General features: G+C 38.2%; 1 protein-coding gene across 1 annotated transcript in view; it reads right to left on the reverse strand.

The window, feature by feature from the left end:
- Nucleotides 1-21,815, reverse strand: part of lzts2a (leucine zipper, putative tumor suppressor 2a) — a 55,213-nt gene extending 33,398 nt beyond the window's left edge. The window contains exons 1-2 of the mRNA XM_039671958.2: nt 21,487-21,815; nt 361-478 (exon numbers count right to left, since the gene is read on the reverse strand). The gene's annotated coding sequence lies outside the window, so the exon portion shown is untranslated. The remainder of the gene's footprint in view (nt 1-360; nt 479-21,486) is intronic.
- Nucleotides 21,816-22,882: the final 1,067 nt, after the last annotated feature.

Consider the following 22,882-nt stretch of genomic DNA (forward strand, 5'->3'; position numbering starts at 1 on the left):
AGGGCTACCTATTATGAATACTGTCATCTAATTAATATTCATGAGCAAGGCGGGTCAGATTTACAATGCATTCCTTTCCCTTTTCAGATCCTTCAACCTTGATTTTAGAAAACCTGACTGCATTTTCATCATGCTTCACAGATCATTAGCTTTTAGTGTCTTTAATTAACTGAGCCTAATTAAAACTAACACAGCGAGGAGTAAAAGTTATGATATTAATGGCAGAGTCCATTAAAGCCTGCTTGTTCTGAATGCCTAGGCTAAATGAAGGATGGAAATCAATTCCATGTGTCATGTCTTTTTCTCCAGTTCTGACAAGGAGGATAGAGAGACGACGTACAGGGACTCATCATGTCTTACCTTGCACAGAGGCCCAGAGAGGGGCTCCTAAAAGATGCAGAGATCCAGAACTGATGGAGACTTTACACATGCCCGGAGTCCCACCGCAGCGTCAACCTCCTCTCACACACACACACACCTGCAGGGATAGCACACATACTGGGGTTAGGTGGAATTCAGAAACAGTGGAAGCAGAGGAAAATTTCACAATTACTATTAAAAAAGTTCCAAATGCCTATTTAAAACAATAAGAAAGTAGAGAATGCCCAGAGAGCCTCTACCATCTCTACAGTCAAGACGAAAGAGTTCAAGTATGCATACTGTACGGCACACACCTGCTATGGAGTATAAGTTGCAGGGTGTAAAGGTGAAAAGCCTGTTATTATGTTACCATGAAAGCATGATCATGGCTTTCTTTCTCTTTGACCCATCAGGGGGTTCACATGGGTCTCGATGGACATAGAGCCAGGAGAGATCATATTTTGGCAGGTACATTAAAATCTGTGAAAGTTTTGAGTTCCTCAAAATAAAATATCTACTCAGCACATGTTATTTCTGAGACGATTGGAGGAGCACACCGCCCCCCACTGGATACCAACCAACATTACCTCTGTGTGAGAAACCATTAAAAACAACTAAAAACTTAAGAGCCATTTTGACTTCTCCTGAATTTGGAAGTAAATTAATAAATTCGTTTCAGTGTCTGCGTGTATCATATGTGAATGTATATATTCTTATGTTTCCACTCTGCCATGTTCAGAAGTGCATGTATGAAACACAAAGTTTAATGTAACCTTTGTAAAGTGTCCAAAATCTGATGGGACTTTCCTCTCTCCATACCCTTATACACTCAGTCAGGAATGCTAGTTACTATTTAATCTGTGTTTAATAAAACCAGTGAAGAATGAAGAGGAGATTCAAGAGGAATGTGTCTGTTGTTATATCTTCTCTTCGGTTATCACTCATCTAGTGTGTGCTACCACTTCTAAATTGGGTCACATCTACACACACAAACACGTGGAGAGGAGAGGGGAAACGGAGGTTCACACGTGCCTGATCCCGTCTGCTTCACAGAAAGGGGGAGCGACTGGGAAAATAAAGGGGGTGAATGGAGGTCTACGACAGTTAAGCATAACTCACACACACACACACACACACACACAACACAAGTGTTCTGGAAAATCTTTTTTACTACAAGTTACTAATAAAGGTTGTAGCAAAATGAAGTTATAAAAGAGGAAAATATCTTCTAAGAAGTACATAAAAACAACTGTGGACTTCCATGTCACTAAAAAAAATTAAATAAACACTACCGTTCTGATGTCTCTAACTATATATTAAATGCAGCCTCAAAAAGCATTAAACCGTGAAATTAGAATTAGAATTAAAAATAACTTCTTATACTTTAAAATGTAATTTATTCTTCTGATGCAAAACTGAATTTTCAGCATCATTATTCCTTCAGAAATCATTACATGCTGATTTGCTGCTCAAGGAACATCATTTATTATTAGTAATGTTGAAAACAGTTCCTATTTCTGTGGGAAAAGTGATGCATTTTTTTCAGGATTCTTTGAAAGTCCAAAGAAGAAGAAAAAAAAAACACACACCAAACTTTAGAACGGTTTAGTGTATACCTATACTTTTTATAATTATCTTAAAACCATTAATGAATAGCAAACTATAACTACATATTTTCTATAAAAAAGAAGACCAACGCAAACCCCTTCTGTGAGAGACAGTTCAGGAGAGTCTGCATGATTATTTGTGTGTGCAACACAATGAGACTTTTCAAAACTACTGTCATGCTACTGAAAATTTAATACACTTCTATGTACAATGGATTACTTATAAGTTTTACCCTAGCTAATTTGCTCCTCCTCTCCCTTATCGGCCACACAGAAACATAAAAATGTTGTGCAGTAATTAATCACTGAGCCACTGTCTGCAAACTGATACAATATGGCCCATTGATTTTGCCATGACCTCAACTGGCTCGTCTGAGATAAACCTAAGCCTGTTAATTGGCACAGCTCTTTGGTTTCAAGTTGCTGTACTAACATTCAAGCTGATATAGCTTTCATTTCCGTCTGAAAAAACAGGCTCTAGTTCTTGACAATAAAAGCGCTGATTACTTTCAGAAGAACTCAATTACATTTGATACAAGATACAGAGGATCAGACGGCAGAACATCTGCCTGACTGGAGGTCAGACTCATCAGAGCTGTGCTGCCACTGTCACAATGTGTCATGATGTTCATCCCTTGTGAAAAAGTGTTAGTGATTATAGTGAATGTGCACTTTTAGTGTACTTCAAATATTAAAAAAAAACTGTACTTGTAGATAATACATTAATAAAATAAAAGGCCACTTAAAGGAGTAGTTCACTTTTAAAAAAACCTTTTGCTGATAATTTACTAACCCCCATGTCATGCAAGATGTCCATGTCATTCTTTCTTCAGTCCAAAAATAAATTAAGGTTTTTGATGAAAACATTCCAGGATATTTCTCCATATAATGTATTTCAATGGGAACCAAACGGTTCAAGGTCCAAAAGACAGTTTCAGTGCAAACTGTTCAAAGGGCTTTAAACGATTCCAGTCGATGAATAAGGGTCTTATCAAGCGAAACGATCACTCATTAAAAAAAAATAACAGCAAAGTTTAGGTTTTATAAGCTCAAATTGTTGCCTTGCTCTGTTCTGTGATAAGCATTTGTGACTCTCCTGTTCAAACTCGTTTATCAAAATGAACAAAACTTTTCCAGAGTCAACTCGTTCATTTCGTTCGTTGAATGAACCAAGTGACACGAAAAAAGATTTGTTCATCTTGATAAATGAGTTCGAACAGGAGAGTCACGAACGCGCACCACAGAACAGACCAAGGCGAACATTTGAGCTTATAAAACTTAAACTTTTTTTATCTTATCAATCACTTGATAAGACCCTTATTGATCGTCTAAAATCGTTTAAAGCCCCTTTGAACAGATTGCAGTTTGCACTGAAACTGTCTTTTGGACCTTGAACCGTTTGGTTCCCATTGAAGTCCATTATATGGAGAAAAATCCTGGAATGTTTTCATCAAAAACCTTAATTTCTTTTCGACCGAAGAAAGAATGACATGGATATCTTGGATGACATGGGGGTGAGTAAATTATCAGCAAAAGTTTTTTTTTTTTAAAGTAAACTACTCTTTTAAGTGTACTTAAAGTATAGTTTAAGGACTGTTCCTTTAGCACAGTTAAGTAAAAATATTTTACGTGCTGACCACTAAATTACTGAAGTTCTTTAAAGTACTGTTATATTAACTGTAGTGTGTTATTATTACATTTAAAATTAATATTTTAAAATGTACCAAAAGTGGAAATTCATCAGTACATCAGTTCATAAATGCTTGTCAGTATATTCGGCAATGAATTCATTATTAAATTACATATAAAAATATAATCTATGAAAATCTTGCCTTCTGCATTAGTTCTTCTTGCAGATCTCCATTTTCCTGCATCCTGAATATTAAGTGTTCTACTTCCTGCTTTATGCAAATACTGTTAACGAATAGTAAAAGCAGCAGGAGTGCTAGCTAGTGCAGATGGTACAAAGGGCATTTGACCTTTTTGGAACTTTTAAGTTCTATGCTAATAAAAAAAATGTGTTTCACTATGAGGTTTAGTAAATGATGACAATTTTTATTTGTAGGCAAACTATCCAGTAAAGACATTTACTATTAACCTTACACCGTCTGACTGTTCAGCACCTGCTCCCGCTGAGGTAAATGTGTATCTGACCCATTCTGAGCTCAGTGAGAAAAAGAGAGAGCCTGCAGGGTGACAGATGGCGAGGACCAAGCGTCAGGGACTCGATCAATCCACTTCTCTCCTCCACCTCCTCTCTGACCCCATCATCCCTTCTTCCAGACGGAGAACGCAGCTCAATGTCTCTCATCATTTTCCCATCCCTGAGAACCATGCGTATGGATACACAGCAGGACAATACAACGCCAGCCGCGCACCACAACACAGACGCTGATGACTCCCTCTGAACTTGTAATACATGACTGGGAGTTATGACGCACCCACACATGGAGCAGAGCGGCCTGGGGTCACAGACTGGCCTTAATTAATGTGACCTGACGGTTTTAAACTTCAATTAGTTTTTTTAATTAATAATTAATTTTTTAATTAATAAACATTAATTTAACAACATTAAATGTCACATAAAACCCTAATGGACATAACTTGTTTCTTCATAGTTTGCTTAGTCTTTTTCTAATCAGTTATTTCAACAAAAATACATAAAATACGAAGTGTCATGTGGGGAATTGTGGGAATGTCAATTTACGTTTTTTTCACTGTAAATTATACAATGAGTTGTTCATTTTCACTTTCAAAAGTGTAAATTTAATGGTATTTTAATTACATGAAATTTACCATTAGATCTATCACAGTTATTTACTGTATATAGTAAGGAAAGGTTCAGTTAACAGTTTTTCACTGTAGCATTTTATTGATCAAGCTCCGCACTGTTGTGCTTATTATACAACGTTATAATGAATCATTTTGCACTCATTCAAAAAGAATGTAAAACAAGCATTTTTACTAAGGTTTTTAGAAAAACCTTACACGAAACCTTTAGAAAAAACGCAATTGTATATGTGATACTATAAGAAATGTGCAAAAGTAGAACCTGTTTCAGGTATTAGTAAAAACTGCACTGTGGATTTGTGCTGTTATTTATTTCAGTCATGGAGAATCGGATTACTGTCGAGCTCGTCCTGCTTCTGAGCTTTGGAATGGCATTAGTGTTTTAATTTTACAAAAACTGAGCCACATTTGCTGACCTTCTGACTGCAGCCTTGTGATTTGGTTCAGAGACAGGATACTCCCATGGGCTTAAAAGAGCCTGAACTCAAAATTCACCTGCTTTGCTCCCGGTCTGTGTCGTCCTATATTCTCTGAACAAGATCTCATCTCAAAGCCCTTTCATAAGAACCCTCTTCTGATCCCAACACAGGTCAGTCAGGTTAGGTTCAGTGTGTCAGTCTCATGATCCAAAGTCATGGGTTTGATTCACTTTTCCATAAAAGCATCTGACAAATCTGTAAAGGTCCAAATGAGAGTTTCAGTGCAGCTTCAAAGGGCTTTAAACGATTCCAGACCATGAATAAGGGTCTTAGTCAAGCGAAATGATCGCTCATTAAAACAAATTTAGAAACAAATGCTTAAAAATGGTTGCATTGCTCTGTTCTGTGATGCGCGTTCATGACTCTCCTGTTCAAACTCGTACATCAAAATGAACGAATCTTTTTTCGTGTCACTTGGTTCATTCAACGAACGAAATGAACGAATTGACTTGGGAAAAGATTCGTTCATTTTGACACACAGAACAGAGCAAGGCGAGCATTTGAGCTTATAAAACGTAAACTATTTTTTAAATGATCGTTTCGCTTGATAAGACCCTTATTCATCGTCTGGAATCATTTAAAGCCCTTTGAACAGTTTGCAGTTTGCACTGAAACTGTCTTTTGGACCTTGTACCGTTTGGTTCCCACTGAAGTGCATTATAATAAGGAGAAAAATGCTGGAATGTTTATCAAAAAACTGAATTTCTTTTCGACTGAACAAAGAATGACATGGACATCTTGGATGACAGGGTGAGTAAATCATCAGCAAAAGTTTTTGAAAAGTGAACTACTCCTTTAAGACTTAAAGAAACAAAAATGGCCAGTATTATAAATGTTACACTATAAGAGCACAAGGCCCAACTAATTGAGAATGAAATTTGTCAAGAATTTTGACTGTATGTTGTATTATTTTATTAATTATTCTATTCTAAAGTCGTTTGGGGGGGGGGGGGGTTACATTTCATTAGTGAATCAGCTGCATTTCTTATCTGAAACTGTATTATGACCGCAGCAAGCTTTAGAGCTGTGTGTCAGTAACCAAACGCCCCTCTGCAGTTGATGAATGTTGTTAATCTTCATGACTGTCATTAGACGGATGTAATGGGTCTAACAGCAGTGCAGTGATGTCAAAGTCACAGAGCGTCTTCAATCATCTCAGAGACGACTCAAGGACACGAGAGCTCAGCTCTGATGTGAGTGATGCTCATCCGCCGCTTCCGTGTTCAAAACGCTTACAAACCTCCAATATGACTCTCAATGTCAGGATCCTGCCCACTAAACACGGGTTTTCTCACTGCTGTGCATCTGCTGTTATACTTCAGTTCCTTATAGACTGGATATAGGATTGGGACCATGGAGACCAGCATAGCTCTCTCGGTCCTTTCATATTCAACATCATCACTGCAGCAGAGACACCTCACAAGACAACTGCGATTTAAGCATGAAGGACGCAGCTGCCTGAGAGAGAGAGATTTACATAACACCAAGCGAGAGATTTCTCATCTCGGTCCTGCTCACTCAGGACTAATTGTGGTCTCAAAACAACTAGAATAAAAATATCGCAGTAATTCGTAATGCAATTCTAACCCTATATCCTGTTTGATAAGTGAAAGCAGTAAATCTCTTCATTTTCTGTCAGCATTGTTTTCCAGGAAAGTAAAAGCAGCTTTGTTGTCGTAATGCTGACTGTCCTAGTTTCCACGATGTTCACTGTGCAAGCACACATGCATAAAAGATGATTTGCTGCGTCGGTTTATGACTTTTTCAGTTCGATTTGGTTGCAGACAACACACAAGCTAGAACAACCCCAGAGGGGAAACAGTTCAGCGTTCACCCTGTGAGGGAAGAAGGAGTTTTAAGAGACTGTAAAAGGACGGTACAGATCAAATATGTAACAGCTAGAAAAAAAAACACTAAGTGATTATGTTTTATGCATTTCTGAAGTGCTTATTTTCACAAGCAGCAAAAAGGCAAATACCCGCACAAGACAACAGGACACAAGAACAGAAAACATTAATATTATTGATTATAAAAAGTGTTGACAATAAAAAATTCATCATACCATAGAGTAAAAAGTTACAAATCAAAGCATTTAGCCAGTACTATTTGAGTATCATTGCTATAAAATTATAGTTTGAATTAAAATTTAATACATTTTTCATTTCCATTTGTTAAAGTTTTACTAATTTAGTTTTTTTGTCATTTTTATTAGTTTTCTTATTATGTCTATATAGTTTTTATTATTTTAATTTAAATTTTAGTTTTGGCTATTTTAGTACATCAAGTTAAAAAAATATATATTTTATTTTAGTTCAGTTTATTTTATTTCACATAACGAAAATGTTTTATAGTTTTAGTTAAATATAATAACACTGGCTGAAACAAAGTAAGATATAATTATTCAGATAATTAATATAATTAATTATTACCTCTAAATCTTCCAACGGATTCTAATTCTGAAATAAAAGCAGTTCAGTCTCAGACCACCAGAAGGAGCACAACTGGGAATGAGAGACAATAACTGTAGGGAGACTGCTTTCAAAGTTTAATTGATAATAATAATAACTTGCTGCATCATGCCATTATGTGACACAGGGCTAAACAACTCCATTGGAAGTAGGTTTCTATTGACAGCTTTTAAGGATGGACATGAGAGCGAATAAAGTTGTGTCGAAACAACAATTGTGAGAAAAAACTGTGAAGTGTCTAGAAGGATTTTTCTCTCTATGCAACTCCAGAAATTCCTCAGTAAGGCTTCAACATCCTTCTTGATGAGGCAGAACGACTCAAAAACGCTTTAAAAAAAACTTCAAAAGAGAGGAGCTTCTCTGCCTGTCGGATAACCCTAGGATAAATTTCTCACAAATTCCATCTTGCCTCTCCATTCTTACTCTCCCCATCCAGCACTCTCAAATTCCTTCTTTCTCTCAACTCATTTAGCTGAAAATCAGAGGGAGTGAGCAAACAGGCCCAAACCCATCACAGATACACATCTCTTATTTGATATTTGTGCAGCCGTTTAATAGTTTGCTGGAACTGAAATCTGGAATAAAATGTGTTGAGTCACACAGAAACAAATGGGGACAGATGTTTTAGCATCAATATCGTGATGTGTGCATCCAGGATAGTCACATCGCAGGATGTGCGGGGATCGTAGTTGATCGATCGGTTCCGAACGCATGTAATTGGTGGATTAATTGCTAAGTTTAATCGTCATTGAGTGAAGGTATGAGTTACATACATACATATTGCCACATGTGACGCCTGAACCAGAAGTCATAATTGGCCACACTTTTTAGCATAATATTCATATTCTCTTTCTGGATCACTCTTGGTTTCCATTAGAGCGGCACAATTCTGGATAATCTGAGAAGGATTTGTCTAGGCACAAAGAGGAAGAACAGACAGGACAGGACGGATGAATTTAACTGGGCTCTCGGTTGTTTGGTCTTTGTGCAGTACTGGGTTTGTTATTCTAGCTTTGCCTTCCAAAACTGAACAATCATAGCCTTGTATAACCAACTTTCACTTCAATGAATCTTCCAAGACTTCATAACCGCCCAACTGGCAGTCCACGGTGTTAATGGACATTTGATTGGAGTGACCACAATTTGGCAGCTTTCACAGCCAAGTGTCTTATAACTGGGCATTTTATTGGAAATGCAGTCTGTCAGACCTCTCGCTTAGTGACCTTAGTGTTCATTTAAATAACACATTCTAGATCCAAGTACCTCTAAGAGCCAAATAAGCATCACATCCTCCTAAAGCGGAACCACACAGCAGCCAAAACTGAAACAATTGCAGAACATTACAGAGGTTTTATCCCACAACTTCAAAGGGGTGGGAAATAAAAGCTTTTTCAAATAACTGTAAAGCAATAACGCGTAACCAAGTCTCTGTGGACAAACTCCAGAAAAATGACTTCCATTGGACTATGATGCAACACACTGTGATGCAGACAATGTAAAAAACACACTGGAATCCAAACATTCAGTCCATAAAACACAGACACAAACTGCATTTTATTAACACTCAACATATTTGAGGTAAACAAACAAAAAAACAAAAAAAAAAAACAACTTAAAATCAAATCCATGGCATTAGCTTTCATTAAAATAGATTTTGGAAGTTTATTGCCAAAAATGTGCTGTGAATATTCAAAACAATGCATTCCTCTGAATATATTCTGAAAAAAATAGATAAATAAATAATAAAAACGCTTGTGCTTTCAAATTACATAGGGCCTACTGATGTTTTCTTTATTGTATGTTTAATATTATAGGCTATTATATGTGCATAAACATATCTGGTATTATTTATTTGAAAACAACATATTTTGTCATCCTTGCTGCAAGCTTAAGAGCGATAATATCATTAAATGTAAATATCATAAATATTTTCTTGGAAAAAAGGGGGTCTCAGACAAAAAAGGGTTGGGAATAGAGCCAGACCGATATATCGGCAGACCGATATTATCGGCCGATGTTAGGAATTTTCCAAACTATCGGTGTCGGCAGTTATAATGGCCGATAAATGAATATATCAAAAATAAAATAAAAACGGACGAAACACACTTGAACCATGTCATGAGTGTTGGAGTTGTATAGTTTGTCCACCAGAGGGCACTCTACTGTTTCCTGTTGGCAACACTTGTTGAGTTGGTCAAGACATACATTGCTTGAATAACAAGTAAAAGAACATCCCCATCAGTTCACTTAACTCAAAAAAGCATGACAAAATTTGTGACGATCATGTCCAGTTTAAAATAAATAAATAAAATATCGGCCGATATATCGGGATATCGGACTTTAAAACCCAAAAATATTTGTATCGGTATCGGTCTTTAAAATCCTTTATCAGTCGGGCTCTAGTTGGGAACCACTGATCTAATCTACCCAGACATTGCAGATAAATGTGGAGCTATCTTGCACTAAAGGCATTTCGTTTCCCTTTTTTGTTTTGTTTGCGGTGTGAAGGGGCCTTAGTTATTTGCTATGTTTTTGAGAACCTTTTTTTTAAACTCACAGTGTGCAGTGGCACAGAGGGTGACAGTACGTTTACAGTACCTACATAAAACCAGATGTTTGGAAGGGCAGAGGAATGCCGCTTCCAAGGGCTCTTTCAGTGTCTGTTTCCAGCCCGGACTAGACTGTTTCCTGTGCTGGAGTGTCAGGATGAGCGCGCGCTCTCTCCGCTCCAGCCCCAAGGGCAGAAAACAAACAAGGCCAATGAAGTCATCAGCCCAAGTCAGTGCCCTAAGGGAGGCCTACAGTTTCCCTGACAGAGCAGGGCAGCAGGAAAACATGCATGGTTCTCTGTGTGTGTTTTGAGCGAGTGAGCCACACAAGGGCCAAAGGTTAAAAAAGACTGCTCTAGTAAGCATTAGAGCACGAGAGTCTGTGCGTCTCAACTATAATTTAGGAGCACCATTGATGAAACTTCAGAGAGAGCGCAATCTCCCTCAGAGCATAATCTCTGTAACAGATGGGAGCTGTGCGAGATCAAAGCTATGATGACATTGCTATGTTACTGCTGTCAAACACAGGATTTGACATGTGTATAAACATGCAGCCATCCGAAATGGTCACAGACTCGAATGTAAGGGCTTCTTGACTGAACCGCATATTACAACAGAAGTGAAGCACACAACAAAATATCACTCTTTTGAGCAAGTCTTTGTTCTTTTACTGAGGTAAATCTCTTCTGAAAACTTTAAATGTTGTGAGAAAGGGAAGACCTGAAGAAATAGATTTGCCAAAGAGCATATATTGCTATCTAATCCCTTTTGGGACACTGGATCGGGTCAGGATGTGCAAGGTTGCATGATAAGGATTTGTTAACTCAGACAAGATAGATGGATTACACATGTGTGCCTTGTGTCATTTATGGAAGGATCAGTTAGTGATAAAGAGCTTTTGTTTCATGTAATCATCCACATTCACAACACAAGGAAGCTTAATGTATTAAATAAGGAAGTGTTTGTATGCGTGTGTGTACCTCAGGCAACATAATTTGTTTGCATTTACATTTTTTGAGATGTTTATTACCTGATGCTCTTGGGGAGTTTTGTTTCAAGCCATAAAAGTGTGCAATTATACAATGTGTAAATATTGTGAATGTCATATCGCATTAAATATCAAATCATATTTATTTATTTAAGTAGGATGAACTATGCAGAAAACAATATTTATATTTATTAAATATTTTCAAGAATTTTTCAAAATGATTTAACTTTTAATTAGACATTTAAACCAAGCTTTTTTATTTGTTTTGTATACATACAGTGGAGATAAACCTATCAAAACATTTTCTTATTCGGTAGAGATGCACTGATGCTTTTAGTTTACAGGCGTATAGCATTTCTTTACAAAGTGACATCGCCAACTACTGGCCTGGCAGCATAATACAGCGTTTTTAGTCATTTTGCAGATCGTGTTGACAACTTTGGCGTCTGTATGGCGTTCTTTGTCTTGTGTTGTTTATTCTGCCACATGCTTTTGCAGTGATCTTTTAAATCTAATATTTTTTTGTTTAAAATAAAAGTGATGCAAATAGATCCTTTACTCGTTTTGACCTGACCGTCCGCGAATTTATTCTTCGGAAAAACAACAACAATACTGTGCATTATACATCCAAACAAAATAATGCTCAACATTTTTTGCTTGTAAAAATGCTGAATGTCTTATTGGGAGTGAGTAGTTGTGTAGTACTCTGTGTGTTTGTGAGCTCGAGTCCATATGGAGATCTGATGGGGTCTGACAGGACGCAATGCTTCAGTGAGACAGACCGGCCAGCCCCACAGCAGGACACTCTATAAATACCCCACAACTCCCTCTTCTCTCCACTCTCATTTAGCTCATCAAACATGAAAAGAAGGCAGATGCATTCATAAGCAGAGGATTGTGCAAATTAAGCACAAATAAACCTCAAAATCATTATTTAGAGATTCTGTTCCAGACGGCCATGCGTGAGGAGGAGAGGCTCTGGAGGGAGTTACATAACTGACTCAAATCCTTTGGCTGTGTGGCACAAAAACAGAAGAAGCGGCTTCACCATTAAAAGAGTCTGGACAGCTTCTATATCAAAAGCTTCTAATTTATATCTCACAAATCTGACTTTTTTTTTCCTATTTTTGTACAATTTTGACTTTTTTACTTGTAGTTACGAGTTTATGTCTCGCAATTCTGACATCATTACCCTGTTTTTCACAGAATTATGATATAAACTAACAATTGCGTGGAAAAAAGTCCGAATTGTAAGATATAAACACAACTGACCATTCGCAAAGACCCGCCCCCTTTAGTTACTGTCGCTATGTCCAATCAAACTCCCTGCGAAGAGTCAATTCTGAGGAAAAAAGTCAGAATTGTAAAATATAAACTCGCAAATTCCTTTTTTATTTTTTTATTCTCTGGCGGAAACAATCTTTCATAGCTCTGACAAATATACAATATGATGTTTTGACGGATACATTCTTATTTACCACATAAATCAGAAAGAATCAGAAATACACCTTACATAAGACTAAAATGTCAAGCAAATGAGCTGATCTCTGTACTGTGATATTGGGATCTATATTCTTTTTGTACTTTGGTTCAGAAGGGAAATGCTGAGCCACCAAATAAACCGAAGTCCTCTCAAATCAATACTGACACACAGCTTCAGTATTCTGCATTACTCTGGCAGCAATTCACAACGTGGCCTGTAGTGGCTGGTAAACATCACACACATTCTCACTGGCTGCTCTCCCAGCTGTGCTGTCCTGGTTTTGTTCATCTCTCCATGCTGCTGCCTCAATGACAAAGAGATGTGATGCTCAATTAAACCTGACTCACTTTCTTACAATTCCCCACAGAGAGCCTCAGACAGGTAAAAGTTCACACATTCAGGGCTTTAGGCATTGGACTTGCATGAAGAGGAGGTCATACTCAAAGGTCAACCAATGCATCGCTTTGACTATCATTAGGTTCTGATAATAATTTTTCAATCAATGCTGATAACGGTTGAATGCAAAATACAATTATCATCAAAACAGCTATATAAAGGGATAATTCACCCAAAAAATATATACATTTCCTGACCCTCATGTCTTTAAATGGGGGTGCTCATGTCAGTTTGAGCAGGTTACACCCAGGCCACAAATCTTCCCATAAGTGGAGAAAAAAAGAAAAAGAAAGAAAGTAAAGTAAGTAAAGAAAGTAAGTAAAGTATTGATGCTGTTGAACGATTCTTGAAAATACCGTTACCACAAAAAAATAAGTTAAAATTAAAAATTAAAAAATTCCGTCTTTCCATCACAGGAATAAATTACATTTTAAAATATATGAAAAAAAGTTGCAACAATATTTCACAATATTTAGTTTTTTTACTGTATTTTGATCAAATAAATGTAGCTCTGGAGCACATGATAGACTTTTTAAAAACTTTTTTTTTTTTAAATATGAAACCCCACTTTTTATCATTATTGGTCAATGAATGATATATTACAACTGCTATGTTTCCATGTGGATTAGAGTACTAAACGTGAGACTGTTTACACAACTACACATTACTGATTCCTCTATTAACAGAGCAGCAGCATCAGATCTGTCCCTAAAAATAATATAACCGCCCAAACAACACAAGGAAAAAATATATAAATCAACCTTACCATGAATGAAAAATAAAGAGTATGAGTGGAAAGCTGCCTGCCCCCATCACAGCTTTATATGACAGCTCACTTCAGCCATGAATGCTGTGATTCAGAAAGTCTCCTGGAAATGTCAGGGAAGTTTTGGACAAGGTGGTTGTAGTGACATAAATCAGAGTTATGGAGTGGGAGGAGAGGTTTAGTGTTTGTGTTGTTGAGGAGAGGGGTAATAAAATTACTGTGGGGCTTGAACTGAACCCCAGAGCTCACAGGCGGAGCTGCGAAAACATCAGGAGCCAAACAGACCATTCCTCATCTCCCTGACTCCAATGAAGGGGTATGAAGACACAGCCAGAGGGTGGACGCCACACCACAGAGAGAGGAAAAACAACTATTTCTCTTCTTTTTTCAACTGTCTCCACTTATGGTAATATGCGAATGCCGGCAATATTCATAGAGACAATTTATGGTACACCCCTACTTTCTTTTCATTGTGGAATGTGAAAACGAGAGAGAGAGAGAGAGAGAGAGAGAGAGAGAGAGAGAGAGAGAGAGAGGGTGGATGAAAATCAGCTGATGGAGGGGGCTAAAGAGGGAACAGCACCACAGGCAATCTGGCAGACTCATTCACTAAACTTCATCCACATGGAGCTCACAGTAACTCAACTTCCCACAATTACACTAAGTGCAAAATTTCCCACACTTGCACACACACACACACACACACTCTTTATATGGCGATGCTGTTAAAGTTCATTTAATTTTATGGGTTGAGGAACTTTACCTTTGAGAAATGAATCCTATTAACCACAAGGTCTTGGATTTGCTGCTTTTTAGGACTAGAGCTTTAGGCCCCGTCCACACTACTGCGTTTTAAAACGAATACAATCTCAGTCCACACCAGCGTTTTATCTGCGTATTCAGAATTGATCTCCGTCCACATTAAAACGACTGAAAACGCGGATCACGTGACCATTCACCAACACTGAGCATGCGCGTACAGGTGTAAACGGTGGCTGACGAATCAGGGAAGGACACGTCATGACTGATGACACCCAATCATAGAGCCGAGCGTCAGCCTCTGCATCGTCGTTTCTAAACTCCTCTGTTTTGTTCCGTCTTCACTAAGGCGATGTTTACACGGAAACGATTCTGAAGAGAAAACGCAAAAGTGGCGTTGCGTTATCACTTTTAATTCTGCGTTTAGACGAGCGTTTTGGGTGGGAAATCTGCGTGCATATGGTGACGCAAAAAGTGTGTGAAATTCAATGTAGTGTGCACTCCAGGCGGCTAGGTGGCGATGTGAAGCACTGCCACACAACAACACCAAGTCCGCGCGCCTGTGTACAACTTTCACTGTCAAGTAGAGTTTTGTGTTTTTACCCTTTACACGAGAACACTGCGTTTTTAAGATTTCCACTCTGGAGGGTGGTTTCACTTTTTAGCGTTTTTAAGCCCCCAAAACCGTCGTCGCCGTGTAAACGAAAGGCACATCTAATAAAATATTTTTTACGTTTTCACCTGCGAGCGTTCTCGTGTAAACAGGGCCAAAAACGCCCTCCGGAGATACAAAACGTGAAACGGAGCTGCAGCGTTTCTAAACTTCTCTGTTTTAGGTCTTCGTTTTTTCCGTTTTAGTCTGGACGGGAGGTGCAAACGTAGTAAAAGGTCTCCGTTTTTAAACAAAAACACAGTAGTGTGGACGGGGCCTCAGAAGAGTATGGAGAGTAGTGTATAGAGTGCAACAGGGATGACATCATTTTGTGACCAATCCAGAAATGTCCATCACCCTGGTTCTGTCGACAAAAACCCACCAAGATTTTTACATTGGCTTTTGGATAATTGTATAAAATAGGCTCTGTGACCAAGTTTATGATTCTTGCATGTTTTGTTCATCAAGACGTTCTTTACAAATTACTCAACAATTCCAAATTTCTAACTCGTTTCTAGGTTTTGGGACTCATTATTGCTATTGCAAAGGTAAGAACAAAAACAATGCTTGGTAACTAATTTTGTGTGCTGCGAAGAATGTCACACTGAACTAAAAGTTACTGTGTGAAAATGAATTGTCCAATACCAATATAGTAGTCCAATACCAATACCAAGGTTTCAAACTTTAATTGCGTCCCAATATAGGACTTCCCAGATAAGTCTATTTACACACAACGCATCAGTGCAAGACAATGGAATGTCAGAAATGTGCTTAATTTAATGGGACCTCAACAATCAGATCTGCTAGATACTCTTAAACACTGCAATCCTGCCAAATGCTTACTTCATCGGTCAACACATTCCAAGCTGAATACTTGTTTGTTATGGATGCTTCTGGCTCAACATGTCCCGTCTGGATGAAGTGGTCATAATGGACAGCACTGAGACAGTATTGTGGATCATCTCCTGACACTCTAACCTCATCTCATTACCTTCACGCTGATCCCATGTTGAGAAGCCTCTCAACATGGGATCAGCAGAGAGGAAAACGGCCATTGAGAGAGGTCAACAACATTGCTACAGTTACTCAGGGCTTTTGCAGATTAAGTGTCTCTATATCGCAGACGCTAATAAGTCTGCCTGCCCACCATGTGAGATGGGGGTGGTTAAGGACACAAAATGAGGGCTGTTTAAGTTGCATTGCTATGCTGTGTGGACATAATCCCCTCACAAAACGGGGCAATCTAAGCCTACATGGCTCTTTGGAGATGCCTGAGAGACTGCCGTCATGGTTCAGCATGACTGGACTGAGCATAAGCCCTCTGGTTTACGTAGCATCCTGTGCCAAAGACAGAGACGCAATATTCTATCTGCAATTTATTAACCTGAGGTTCGGATACATCCATCAATAACACAAGTGACAAATTCCACTAAAGATTGATTTCAGGATTATCTTACATAGCTGGTAAGAACCTTCAAAGACGACATCAATATAGGATTTCTTCATCTCTATTATTGATTTGCAATCTAAAAAAAAAAGGCTGTTGCCTAATAGATAGGAAAACTTCAACACCCATAATGCAGTGGGGATGTTGCCATCCAAGGCCACACTCACCAACTATCAACTTTCAATACAAAGCAGGTTGAAAATCATCTAAATTACACTTTAAGACCTTAGGATTGGTAAATTTTACTCAAAAATATGACAAATGTCAGTGTAGGAATTAAAAACATGTCCAACATAGGATTATACTAAAAAAAATGGCAACAAATATTATTATTGTTGAATGCTAACTAAAATGTGAACCATTACGTTCACTTAGCCTCATCCCCTCCCTGTTGGATTGGTCTTGTGAGGGGTGTTGACCACACACACACATGCAAGAGAGGATTAGAGGGTCGGTCTGTATAAATGGTGATGACATACATGGTTAAACAGCTTCTTTGCCTCCAAACACAAATCTCAGCCTTGCTTCCATGCTAAAACAAATCGCAAACTTGGCATTCCTCTACCCTATTCCGCTCTTGAACTAATGTTTACACACCTAATTACAGATCAGAGGTTAAAATGCAGGCAAGGTTAACGGTTGTAAAGCAGGAAACTCTGGCATGCCACACAGTTTGCTTGTTTGTAGTCAGTGGGAGTTGCACTGGACAAGCCAGCAGCACAGCAGAAAGAGGTGAGAGTCAGAGCGGCTTGTCTTCTATAATAACTCACATCACTATGGGACGCACTGTGCAGTGAAAACAGTTGTGAGCTGAGGACCCCTGCGTCGCATCAGCTTGGAGACTTAGATGGAGAGAAAGTGCTGCATGCTTTACATCTCTGGAAGGCCAAAGATCATAAATCAGGGGACGTACAAAAAGGACAGTGTTTTCATAATATTTCTCTCTCAGTGTGGGGGTGTACAGATTTGCAGAGCCCTTTGACGGGGCAGATTCCTGACTAATGGAAAGCAGGCTAAAGCACAAGATGCTGCACTAGTCTAGTTCAGTGAGCCCTTGGTGCACCATATATCGGTGGCCAAAACATTATTCTTTATATCATTGGATTTCTTGTCCTATTCACCTTATTTTTAATGTAAGAGTGAGTGCGACCATTTGTAACTTGAATGTGCGAGGCTTCAGGTGTCAACCTCTTCAAGATAGTTCAACTGTACATAAACTTGCATACTTCTCTCATCATACAAATGGCCAAAGTACCCTACATGATAATGGACACATCACTGGGAATCACATCATGCTGCTCCACAGACCACCACGGGTACCACCACAGACTGTCATTGTGCTAACTTTGTGCTCAACATCACAGCGGCCAGCACTACACCGACATCTTGACTATGGATTTAGTAGAATAATGGCTCCTCACAGCTCTCATTATCCACAACCCATTCAATCACTGCATTTGATTCATTTATTCTTTGTAAACGAATCTGTATAGGAACAGCGTTTCTGCCTAAATTAAAATTGGTCAGTGCTCGGTGATGGATTAAAAATGAGGAATCCAATCAACAGCCAAAGAGAGGCCTATTGACCAGAGCAATGCAGATAATACTGTTTCTATTTGTAACTTTACCCATGTGACATTTTAGTAGAAATTGAAAGACAACACCAAGAAAACAGAGCTGCATGCATTGATTTACTCTCAGGAATATTAATGGTTGGCTCCACCCCCCCAGCATGATACAGATCAACTGCTCCCATAATCCATACACACACACAGACCCATAAATAGACACATACACTTATGCAGATCTCAGCAAATGAGCCTGCAAGCGGGCAGCCTTAAGAACACTTGATCTACTGTCAGGACTCCAATTACGTAAAAATACAATTCTTCATTGAAAACATAGACAGCAAAGTCTTGGTGAATTTAATAAATGGCTATGTAAGAGCAACTAAATCAAAGATTTATGGTACTCTCTGAGCCAGCACTGAATTTTTCCCACATTGAACATATTAGAGATAACCTCATAAATTTGGTGCTGCTAGCATGTTGGAGAATCGATGTGCACTTCCAATCAAGACAAACACGACAGGCAAGGTTATAGAAAGATGCCTGCCAAAAGCCATCCTGAAATCACAAACTCTATCTCCATTGATATTGTGTGAAGCCAAATTCATTAAAACAGGTGCTTTGTTCATTTTAGATCTCTATATTTGTCAAATTGAACACCATACTGGGAGTTAATACGAAAACTAATTCAGTGAGGCTGAATGCAGTTGGTTCAAAGTTCTATGATCTACATGTAATGTATATCATCTGACAGTGATCAGTGATTCCCACACAGTCAGCAACAGCTGGACATTCATGCTGTAACCAGTCTTCCAGCACATTGACTTACCCCTCTTCACACTTATAACACTCTGACAGCTCATGTGAGTGATTCCCCTCCGCTTGACTCATAAAAGCAGTCTGTTGATATTAAACTGCCTGCCTTAAATTATAAACCTACATGCAATACAACTACAGAAATGTCCAGCATTTAAAACTGTTTTCTCTTGGAAAGAAAACTATTTTGGCAGGGAGATTTTGGAACTTTCAAATACTGACAATCCATCTTTCTCTGTCGAAAGAGTTTATATTAGTCAAAAATAACGTTTAAATTGACCCCTGTAGCTAACTTCAAGGGCTAAAATTAATTCCAGCTGCCAGGATAGGTTCAGGTTGTCAAATGTATGTGAAATATTTAGGATGGAACTGGGTGGGTGTAATGGTTGTGAAATATAACTTATTCACCCACCCACTTCTATCCTAAATATTTCCAGTGGGATGCCAGAAAGCAGCTGGGTACGGAACAGACCATGTGAAGTCCCAGGATTCACAGTTTCAGTATGTAGGCATTGCCAGTGGAGCAAAGACCCTCCAAATCACAAAGATGGCTACAACCAATGCTGCATGAAAGCAGCATATCCTGTTTCACATAGACTTTGGGTTAAAGCCCTCAAAAATAAAGATAAATTGATAAATATGTTTCACAATAAGACTGAAAGTCCAGAGAGAGGCTTTGTTGACAATGTGAAGAATCGTCTTTATTACAGCAGAATCGTATCAATCTCAGGGGCACAGATACTGTAGGTTCCTAGAGTCTTACATTAAGGGACTTTGTGTTTTTAGTTAGCAAAAGAGTTAAGACTGATTTAGAGTTAAGACTGATTCTTTTAAGAGGGATAATATGACTGATGTTCTTGTAGTGTGTTTAGGCACTTCAGCGTTTTGGATCGTTACATTAAATCATTGGGTATTTTATGTCTTTGTCTTAGTTGTTCCAATGATTTGCAAAATAGAATGTTTTACTGATTTACAATTTGACTAAGAATAAAAAAATTGCTTTACAATTAACACAACATGTCCCATTACTCTTGTCATACAGTGCTGCACATAAAACAAAGGCTGTTTTAAACAGCAACAGCTGGCTGTGAGAAGCTCCTACTAACTAACTAACATACAGAAGTAATTTAGAAAGTTGGTGAATGTCACAATACTTACTAGAATATGACTGACAATCAAAAAGAATCTTATTGAGAATAATTGGAAAATGTTACAGATAAGGACCCTTAAAACCTTTGAAAGCAAACTGTTTTGTGAAAAACACACACTGAATTCATTCTCGGATAACATTAAGGGTAATTAACAAGGTACAATTATCATACAGTTGCCTATATAACACTATAGTCAAAGGTGAGATCTGAACCTAATAAACTACAGGGATCGTGTTAAATACAAAACTCAGGGCTATTCAGACAATGTGTCTCCAGGAGGGACGCTCCATATGCTGTAATTAAAAAACACACTGGGATGCCATAATTACTTTTGCAGGGATAAATTGGTGTCTGTCTGAATTTAACATAATTACGACCTTTGTATGATAAAGTACTCACTCTCACAGCCAAACAAACAGCAAAAACAACATGCTTAAGCAAAAAAAATGAAGATGAACTGAGAATAACTTTATATTCTAGAAATCAGTATGAGGGTAAATCTACAAACGCTGCTGTAATGTAACATTTTACACTTTGAAGAGAACTGAAAAGGTCAATAATGAATTTTAAATTTTAATCTTACTTCATTTTTAGTGAGATGCTTTATATGCTCTTAGCATCAGTTGTTACTACTAAAGTATTATTAAAAACTGTGTATCTCATAAATAAGAAGGCTAGTATGTTGTTAAATCTGCAATAAGAACAAGCTACAAAATAGTAACGTTAGTTTAAATTAATAGGTGATATCTAAACAACAGATTAGAATAGAATTTCAATACCGTTTTTTTTTTTTACAAAAAAACAAACAAACAAACAAAAACAATAATGCAAGTGTCACTTGTCGCAAAACAAAAAAGTAGCCTTAATTAGTAAATCTTAAAGAAGGCTATGCTAGGCTACTAGTGGATAGTGAATAGTTAGGCAATGTCACTTAATGTTAAAGAATCAGTAAGTTACGTTAGCCTGCCTGCCGACTACTGAATAAGTAGGCTACTTGTATACTTGCCTATCTAGTGAATTGTTAAGTTAAAAACACGGTCGTCAGTAGTAACTAAAAGTAGCCTAGGCTACTATCCTACAGTGAGATACACATAGTATGGTTAATTAGTTATAAGCAATGCATGTTAAAACAAAACGTAGCCTCAAGACAGAACGCATCTGTAACGCTGTGAGCTCAAACTTTTTAAAACAGATTCAAGTCACTCACCGTTGACTACGTGAAGAGCCCTTGAGCAGTACCGTCCATAAAGAAGCTTCTGAAGAAACAGCGTATTGCTGTTATCAATGCCTCCAAACTAAAGCTGGTGAAGTTCACGCAGATCTGAGCCGCCGTTTCTCTTCTCAAAAGTAGGACAAAGTCCCGTAGCTGTTAACAGTTAATACACGGAGACACTGCATATCTCAGCGTCCATCCCGCTGGAAGTGACTGCTGCAAACTGCATTGAATCCCGCTGCTCCCTTTCCCTGTCCCTGCCCCCCTCGCTCCGAGTCCGCACTGACCCGCCGCTGGCAGAAGCGCGAGAGTGAGCCTCACATTCGGTCCCGACCGCTGATCTGGAGCGACACAAGCTGAGGCTATGGGAGAGTGGCCAAGTGCGGGGGGCTCGAGACGGACGACACGTTCAAGTTCACGAAGCAATTTGAACTGGCTTGTAATTTATGGTGAATGGAGAACCAGCCGTAAACAGGCACTGCTGAGTGCTGAATAGATAGGCTACATTTAATACTGACGCTAAAATGTGTTGAGGCTATATAAAAAATGTGTCATCATGATGAACTGAACATGTAGAGGGACAGGCCCCTCTTTTTTGTATCTCTAAATAACTAATATTTTGGCAAGGTCAAATTAAGTTCACATAAAGCAAGTTTTAGCCTAAGTACAATAGCTATGTCCAACCAGTTACAATATCTGTTAACCAAATCAATTGTTTGATATTTTCCATAGACTTATACACTAGAAGTCACAGAGCCGCCATCTTGAAAGAGGGGACACCCCAACTTTTAAAGTTAAACCAACAATAATTTTATTACAGTGTTCCACCATGACAACATAGGATATAGTATGTGACAGAATGCACCGCAATAATAAGTGTAAACCCATCTAATCTTTCAATTAACTGCTGGATTAGCAGCCCCTCACATCAGCATCAGCTGTTTTGGCATCCCTCCACCTCCCCAACAACTCCACCAATATAATTCAGGACATCTTCATAATCCAAGCATTACTAGTCCCACTGGGGGGTATATATCTAAGCTTGAGTTGAAGTTGCTTCTTCGAGCCCCTTCACTGTGGACACTCAGCAAGCCAAATAAACTTAACCTTATAGCTTAAAGATTATGGGCAAAGGAACTCATGAACTGTTTAATATCTTTCTTTTTTTTATAATCAAGAATTGTGCTTGTGTCTTGATTTTCAAAAACATATCCACCCTGAAAAATATTTACTGGACTACAAAGTCTACAATCATTTTCCATAGTCATTTCTGAAACAGTCTATTCTAAGTCCCCTGGCCAGGAAAGGTCTTTGAAATATGATTCATTATTGTTTGAGGTATAGGACTAAATAAGCACAGAGGGTGAGACACAAAGAGCAAAGGAGTGGT

The sequence above is a fragment of the Pimephales promelas genome, chromosome 11, assembly GCF_988280905.1.
Source record: "Pimephales promelas chromosome 11, fPimPro1.hap1.1, whole genome shotgun sequence".
Taxonomy (NCBI): Eukaryota; Metazoa; Chordata; class Actinopteri; order Cypriniformes; family Leuciscidae; genus Pimephales; species Pimephales promelas.